Consider the following 7,703-nt stretch of genomic DNA (forward strand, 5'->3'; position numbering starts at 1 on the left):
ATTAAGATTATTATTATGAAATATTTCAAAACTACTTCTGACCCGATAATGATTTCAGAAGGTGTTTGCTTAGCTGATTTCTGAACTTTCTATGGCTTTTGTTTCATGCCTGAGGTGATTAGATTCAGTAATGTCCTAACCATGAACTCCTGAATATCCATTAGTCATCTTGATGCGATAGAAAGGATGCCTTTCCATGTATCTATTGTCCTAGAAGACCTTTTCTGTCTCCACTTGAGAGGTAAACTATTACGATTGCAAATAATAATCACTTATTGTCACAAGTAGGCTTCAATGAAGTTACTGTGAAAAGCCCCTAGTCGCCACATTCCGGCATCTTCGGGGAGGCCGGTACGGTAATTGAACCCGCGCTGCTGGCATTGTTCTGCATTACAAGCCAGCTGTTTAGCCCGCTGTGCTAAACCAGCCCCTAGTTTTTTTACTTTGAAGAACTCCGTGCAAACTCCACACAGGCAGTCACCCGAGGCCTGAATTGAACCAGGAACCCTGGAGCTGTGAGGCAGCAGTGCTAACCACTGTGCCACAGTCCTGCTTGGGAGTTAACTGTCAGTTACCATCAACTGGTGCTTCTCCATGGCAATGACTCTACCAATCAGAGTCCACTTGCCAATAAATCAGCACACTCTTCTTTGTGTAAATTTGTTGTTTCTCTGACATTGGTATTCTTGCGAACTGTCCTAATGAACGCAATTCAAAAAAGTTTCAACAAAAACTTTTTCTAGCCATACTGAAGTTCTGTCTGTACTGCCAAATGACTAGTTCAATACGTGTTCAATTTCACCAGTTGATCCAAACGTTATACCACTCGTGGTAATGACAATAAAATTAAGGCACAGAATTTTGTTAAGGGAAAATAACATCAAAAGACTAAATGAACTCGGGCAGCAATGTCAAAACATCAGCAGGCATAGGCGCTCAAGTAAATTCTTTCTATTATTCTTCATAGATGAAGACACTATTTAGCTTTGTAATGTGTTCTTTGGTGGAAATAAATAAGATGTACTATAAGGAGATGGAGTGGACTGAATATATCCATGGCATGTGGCTTACAAAAACGAGTGGGGGAGCCAAGCAAACCTAGAGTTTAATATTTAATATAGCAACTGAATTGAAACTTGGTGCTAGTTTGGGCTTTATAAAATGTTAGTTCCCCAAACGCTGGTGTATCCGAGCGAGCACTGAAAGGTAGAAAATATTTTGATCTTCAAGAAAGAAGCAAAATTAATCGAGTCCATTGTAGACTAGTTGCAGAATGGGAGGAGGTATACTTCAGTATTTATAAAAACATCTTAATTTATTAATGTTCAGTCAAAGATGGAAGATTGCCTAAGGATTTAGAAGCAATAGATCATTTGTCATCTGCTGGAGGATGAGATTAAAATAGTGGACGTTGATTTAGGAATCAAAAAGACATGACAAAAGGAAAAGGCTCCAGATATAAAAACTCAATGATTACTTTCAAATGATATATGGGAAGTTCTTTTGTATTTTGAAGAGCAGATGGAGGGTTTTTTCAATGGCTTGTGTAACTGTTGGTTGACTTTGATACTGAGTCATACACATTTTGCCCTGGTATAGTCTGAGTTATCTGATTGCAGACAGGATAGAGGTAGAAGGTGCTACAATTGACCTCCATGGAGGAAGAGAAAAATAAAAACCCATTAACATTTGCTTTCTGAGGACTGTTGCTTAAAACTTGTGGGCAGCACGGTAGCATTGTGGATAGCACAATTGCTTCACAGCTCCAGGATCCCAGGTTCGATTCCAGCTTGGGTCACTGTCTGTGCGGAGTCTGCACATCCTCCCCGTGTGTGCGTGGGTTTCCTCCGGGTGCTCCGGTTTCCTCCCACAGTCCAAAGATCTGCAGGTTAGGTGGATTGGCCATGATAAATTGCCCTTAGTGTCCAAAATTGCCCTTAGTGTTGGGTGGGGTTGCTGGGTTATGGGGATAGGGTGGCGGTGTTGACCTTGGGTAGGGTGCTCTTTCCAAGAGCCGGTGCGGACTCGATGGGCCGAATGGCCTCCTTCTGCACTGTAAATTCTATGAAAAACGTGTATGTCGATTGATGGGTCTAGTTTGCCCGTGATGTTTTCCGCCGTAATATAGACTCCAGACCCTTGTTGTCGAGGCTCGTTTGTAAAATAAAAGTGGCCATTCGGGCATCGTACCTGTGAAACTGTTTTCCAGTAAGAGTCATTGAATTTGGTATAAGGGTGGCTGGGGAGGGGTGGGGGGTGGCATTGCTATCTTTCACCAGTGCATTTTTTCTGCATACCAGCATCTGGAATAATCATGCCTTTACCATTTCCTTTATTTTCCTTAAAAACTGCTCTGTAGAAACAAAATGTGTTTTATTTTTTAATAATCTATATTAGTGTCACAAGTAGGCTTACCTTAACACTGCAATGAAGTTACTGTGAAAAGCCCCAAGTCGCCACATTCTGGCGCCTGTTCGGGTACACGGAGAATTCCGAATGTCCAATTCACCCAGCAAGCACGTCTTTCGGGATTTGTGGGAGGAAACCGGAGCATCCGGAGGAAACCCACGCAGACACTGGGAGAGCATGCAGACTCCGCACAGACAGTGATCCAAGCCGGGAATCGAACCCGGGACCCTGGCGCTATGAAGCAACAGTGCTAACCACTGTGCTACCATGCCATTCCTTCCTGAGATGGGGCCATCACTGCAAAGCCAGTGTTTATTGTCCACTCCTTTCCTGGAGAAGGTGGTGGTAGGCCACAACCTTGAGCCACCGTAATCCATATGGTGAAGGTACTTTTTCACCCAGATCCCAGGTCTCTGCTGCTGCACCTCAAGAATTGTATCCCTATTTTATATTCTCTGTCCATGTTCTCCCTACCAGAATGCATCACCTCACAATCAGGCTACTGCAGTTTAATGGTGGCATGTCCTTGTGATCATTCTAATAATGAGGTACAACAGGTGCAGGTTTTTACTAACTATTTGCCTCCAGAAGTAATATGTCTGGTTTTCACATCGATAGATTTTCTTATGCTGCATATTTTTTATTTTTCCATCCTTCATGTTGATATATTTAGGAACTGTCCAGATGGGTTTTTCCTCAAAAATAGTTGAGTGAAATATGCAAAAAAATCTGTGTATTAATGTAATTTCTATTTTTTTTTAATTGAACAAGATTAATTTATTTATTCAGACTCTTACGGCATTATTCAACTTTTATTTTTTGCATGTGAATTTCAGGCGATGTTGTCTGTCCAAGCGTAGGTGTGTTATGAAATCCATTGAGGGACATCCCGTAATAAAAAGGGAGAACAAAGTTACCTGCTGTAGTTTGCGCTGGCTCTCAGAGCAGTGGATACTTCCATCTCACAGAGCTGGAAGGGAGCCAAGAAACAGAAGTCACAGGTTTGTGTGTACGTTGCTCATAAAAAGAAGCAATTGCTTCAGCTGTCTTTTAACTACAAATGTGGACAGACCAGGTAAGGATGGCAGATTCCCTTCCTTAACGGGCATTAGTGAACCAGATGGGTTTTTACAATGACCGGCAATGGTTTCATGGTCATCATTAGACAGTCCATATATTTTTAAAAATTAATACTAATTTCACCATCTGCCTAATTTCACCATCTGCCAGGGTGGGGTTTGAACCTGGCTCCCCTAAACATTACCCTGGATCTCTGGACTAATAGCCCAGCAACAATACACTGCATCCCCTCAATCCCTTAGTGGGGTGGAGATGGAATGTACCTATATGTTTAAGCATGCTGTTTGTCTCCAAGGGAGTAAAAAGAATGACCAGGGGCAGGAAATTATTTTAAATGGAAACATTTTATTTTAGTTTGCTCAGAGGAGAAATTGCTTCCTCAATTATTTTAAATAGAGGGGTTATGTGGCCACGTTAAGTGTGATATTTGTGGTCAGAAGGAGACTGATTGCAAAACCCCCTCAAAATAGTAATATTGAGTTTAGAATCAGCGAGTATTAGTTTAAATTGCAACTTTGATCAGCAGATTACAATTTGAACCTTACAGGACTGAGTTGACTATTTGAAGTCGTTGTAAGAGTCCTTCCTGTTATTTCCATTGTTCCGATTTATTTTTGGTCCGTGTACCCATAATCAGAATGTGCCTTTAAGCAGAGAACTCCAGATGACGCAGCCTGCTTGTCAGGACATTGTGTTCCCAGGTTTTATGTTTGGAGAGGAGAGGCCAGACTCTTGGCACCAGGTGAATCTTGGGAACCGGATTTGGAGGAAGTCAGTTCGATTGGTTTCACTCTCCTCTCTTCTTTCTTGTCTCTCCCACCAGTGAGTGCCTGGCACATCTTAACAATAAACTTGAAATGATCCTGAATCTACAGATAAAGCAGACCACCTTACCAGAGAACATCTTCTCAAGCCTAGAAGTAAGAAGTACCGAATCGAAAGCTGAATCTTGGACACTAACAGGAATTCATCCTGCTCTATCAATGATTCTTTTACTTTACTCATCTTTATTTACCTTTCAACTACGCATTCCCCTCTGTTGTTTGTCTGTGTTTGTGTGTAAAGAGTGGGGTAGATGGGGTTGGGAAAGATTGTTACATTTTTCTGTTAGTTTGATTATAATACTGTACATAATAAAAATGTACTTGTGATAAAGTTACAGACCTGGTGACTGCGGTTAATTGGGCCAAGCCAAGGTCCTCGGATATTTTAAAATAACATTAATTTCGCTTGAGTTGCCACTCCGCATCAAGTGGCGCTGGAATTGACCGTGCACTGACCCTGGGTGTCGTGACTAACTAACCTCATATGAGCAGCTTGGTGTGATGCTGAATCATACATAGCAGAACGTTCGATGTGCGATGCCAGGTCAAATCATGGCGGAGTTGCCATCACTGGCTTCACTATAATTGGGTACGGGTTGGAAAAGCCCACCTTGGTTAATAACCAGAGAGGGAATACAGCTCGATTATTGCATTCAATATTTTGAAGGGCTGAAGTAACTTCAATGGTCTAACGAATTAACAGCAATCATAGTTTATGGCAGGATAAGGCTCAGTTGGTAGCAATCTTGCCTCTGAATCCGAAGGTGGTGGATTCAAGCCCGTTTCCAAGGCTTCAGAACATTTGAGGAGGCGGTGCATTGGCTGAAGTGCTATCCTTCAAATGAGGCATTCAAGCAGGGCTTCCCAGATGATGGGTCGCAAGATGGGAGATTTTGTGGTGACCAGCTGGGAGACATGGCTGCCATGCAGCTCAGGTGGACCTCGGACTCTTTAAATCCTCTTTGTTTTGGTGGGCGTGGTCTAATGGATTGCTCTCGGAGGCCTGATTGCTGCTGCAAAAAAAGCCTGTAGAAAGGTAGGGTTTCTTTTGTAGAAAGCCTATTTCTTCAATAAACAGGATCATAATGCAGTAATCCTGATCCATTACATAATCTGAATCCTATAATATCAATAATAAAGTTGTTACAGTATTACATTCATATAATAATATTCTGATAATTATGTGGGTGGCACGGTAGTATAGTGGTTAGCACCTGGCTTCACAGTGCCAGGGACATGGGTTCGATTCCCGGCTTGGGTCACTGTGCGAAGTCTGCACGTTCTCCCTGTGTCTGCGTGGGTTTCCTCCCACAAGTCCTGAAAGACATGCTTGTTAGGTAATTTGGACATTCTGAATTCTCCCTCCGTGTACCTGAACAGGCGCCGGAATGTTGCGACTGGGGGCTTTTCACAGTAACTTCATTGCAGTGTTAATATAAGCCTACTTGTGACTGAAGATTATTATTATTAAAATGGCTACGGCATTTGTCTGCATGACAACGATTGGACTTTAATTCACTGGGATGTTTGAGATGTGGTTAAGTTGCTGTATAAATGCAAGCCCATGAAGAAGGGAAGGGTTTAATGGAAAGTGAAATGATTGACTGAAGGGAAGATAAAGATAGCTGATTATTGGCTGACTCAGGGTGAATGGTATTTGTCCAATCGCTATACCAGTGAATGCTATATTTAGTTAAACCTTCATAGATTATGCATTCAAGACATTAAATTTGATCTGTTTGCCTTTATTCCAATTAAAACAGTAAAAATAAGTTTGAACACAGATTACTCTCAACATTCACTGTGCACAAATCCCATAGTGATAGTAAAAATGCATGAGTACTTGGGTGTCACAACATTTTGACTTCTTTTGGTGATCATAGACTCTGTGTGAATTTCAACCCCAGTGACCCGAAAGCAACAGACTTTGCAGGATCACGTTTATAGGAAGATAGAAAATGAAAGCATCCTTTGATATTGCTGCCAATCCTTCTGCGGCCGGAGTGGAACCATTGTCACTCCTTGGTTGACCTACTTTAGTAATTGCCCCAATTCAAAACCTGCTACCAGCCACACAGTACTTTACTTCACATGACACTGATCCTATCTGTTTCAGCAGATGGCACTGATTGTATCATTGATGAAAGCTCTCCCTGTGTGTAATGAGTCTCGTTATACTGCAGTCTACAATTGATCCAACAGATGGCGCTAAGGTTACTGCTCAGCTGATGTCTGTCAGACACCAGGAATACACAATAGACTTGCTATATTGCACTTTTACAGCTTGTCCAATAGAGGACATTAGCTGGAGATGTCAGCTATAGGATAGCCGGTAATACTATAGAATCAAGGGGCGTGCAATGGATTTTTCCGATGTCTTCAGGTGACCAAAAGGGAGAAACAGATGGCAACATGGACATATTGTAGCACAGTGGTTAACATTGTTGCTTCACAGCGCCAGGGACCCGGGTTAGATTCCCGGCTTGTGTCACTGTCTGTGCAGAGTCTGCACGTTCTCCCCGTGTCGGCGTGGGTTTCCTCCGGGTGCTCCAGTTTCCTCCCACAAGTCCCAAAAGATGTGCTGTTAGGTGAATTGGACATTCTGAATTCTCCCTCTGTGTACCCGAACAGGCGCTGGAATGTGGCGACTAGGGAATTTTCACAGTAACTTCATTGCAGTGTTAATGTAAGCTTACTTGTGACACTAATAAAGATTATTATTATTATGAAGGTCGGAGGGTTGAAAGTTTTTGACCCTTGATTTATAATGACTCGACTGAGTCAGGGCAACAACCTGTCCAAGGGAAAGAGCAGGTTAACCAAAGTCCTCACTCTAGATGGGTGACCAATAGTTCTGGCTGCTATGTGGCTCCTCTCTGAGGAAAGAACTTTGTCCAACTGAACAGATGCTGCATTCACTGTTTAGTTATGTAGATCAACATTCTTTACTTGGGTGAGGTCCTGAAGGACCATGGAAGATCCATAAAAAACCCTTATATTATTTTGAAATATATTTGGTGTGTTTGGGCCTTTCAGTACAATTAAACATTTTTGTACATATGCGATAAATAGAACGTACAGTGCAGAAGGAGGCCATTCGTTCCATCGAGTCTGCACCAACCCACTTAAGCCCTCACTCCCACCCTACCCCTGTAACCCAATAACCCCTCCTCAGTTCTGCCTACTGAAGCCCTGCTCTTTACTGTCTGATTGTTGGCAGCTGCTTCTCTGGTGCCGATGCTCCTAGAGTACAGGCTCACTGTTCAGGTATCAAGGTTTGCTGAACATGCAGTTCTCTAATCGTCCTGTGAGGCATTGGACCTGTGCCCAAGGAGGCACTTGAGAGTTTAGGAGCGTGAAGTGCTCTCACCACTAAGCAGGCTAATTCGT

General features: G+C 42.6%; 1 long non-coding RNA gene across 1 annotated transcript; it reads left to right on the forward strand.

The window, feature by feature from the left end:
• The first annotated feature begins 2,521 nt into the window (after window positions 1-2,521).
• On the forward strand, window positions 2,522-4,648 carry LOC140394911 (uncharacterized). The gene is made up of 2 exons (XR_011936073.1): window positions 2,522-3,410; window positions 4,313-4,648. It is a non-coding gene; the product is annotated as an uncharacterized lncRNA (long non-coding RNA).
• The last annotated feature ends 3,055 nt before the right edge of the window (window positions 4,649-7,703 follow it).

This window comes from Scyliorhinus torazame, chromosome 18, assembly GCF_047496885.1.
Source record: "Scyliorhinus torazame isolate Kashiwa2021f chromosome 18, sScyTor2.1, whole genome shotgun sequence".
NCBI lineage: Eukaryota > Metazoa > Chordata > Chondrichthyes > Carcharhiniformes > Scyliorhinidae > Scyliorhinus > Scyliorhinus torazame.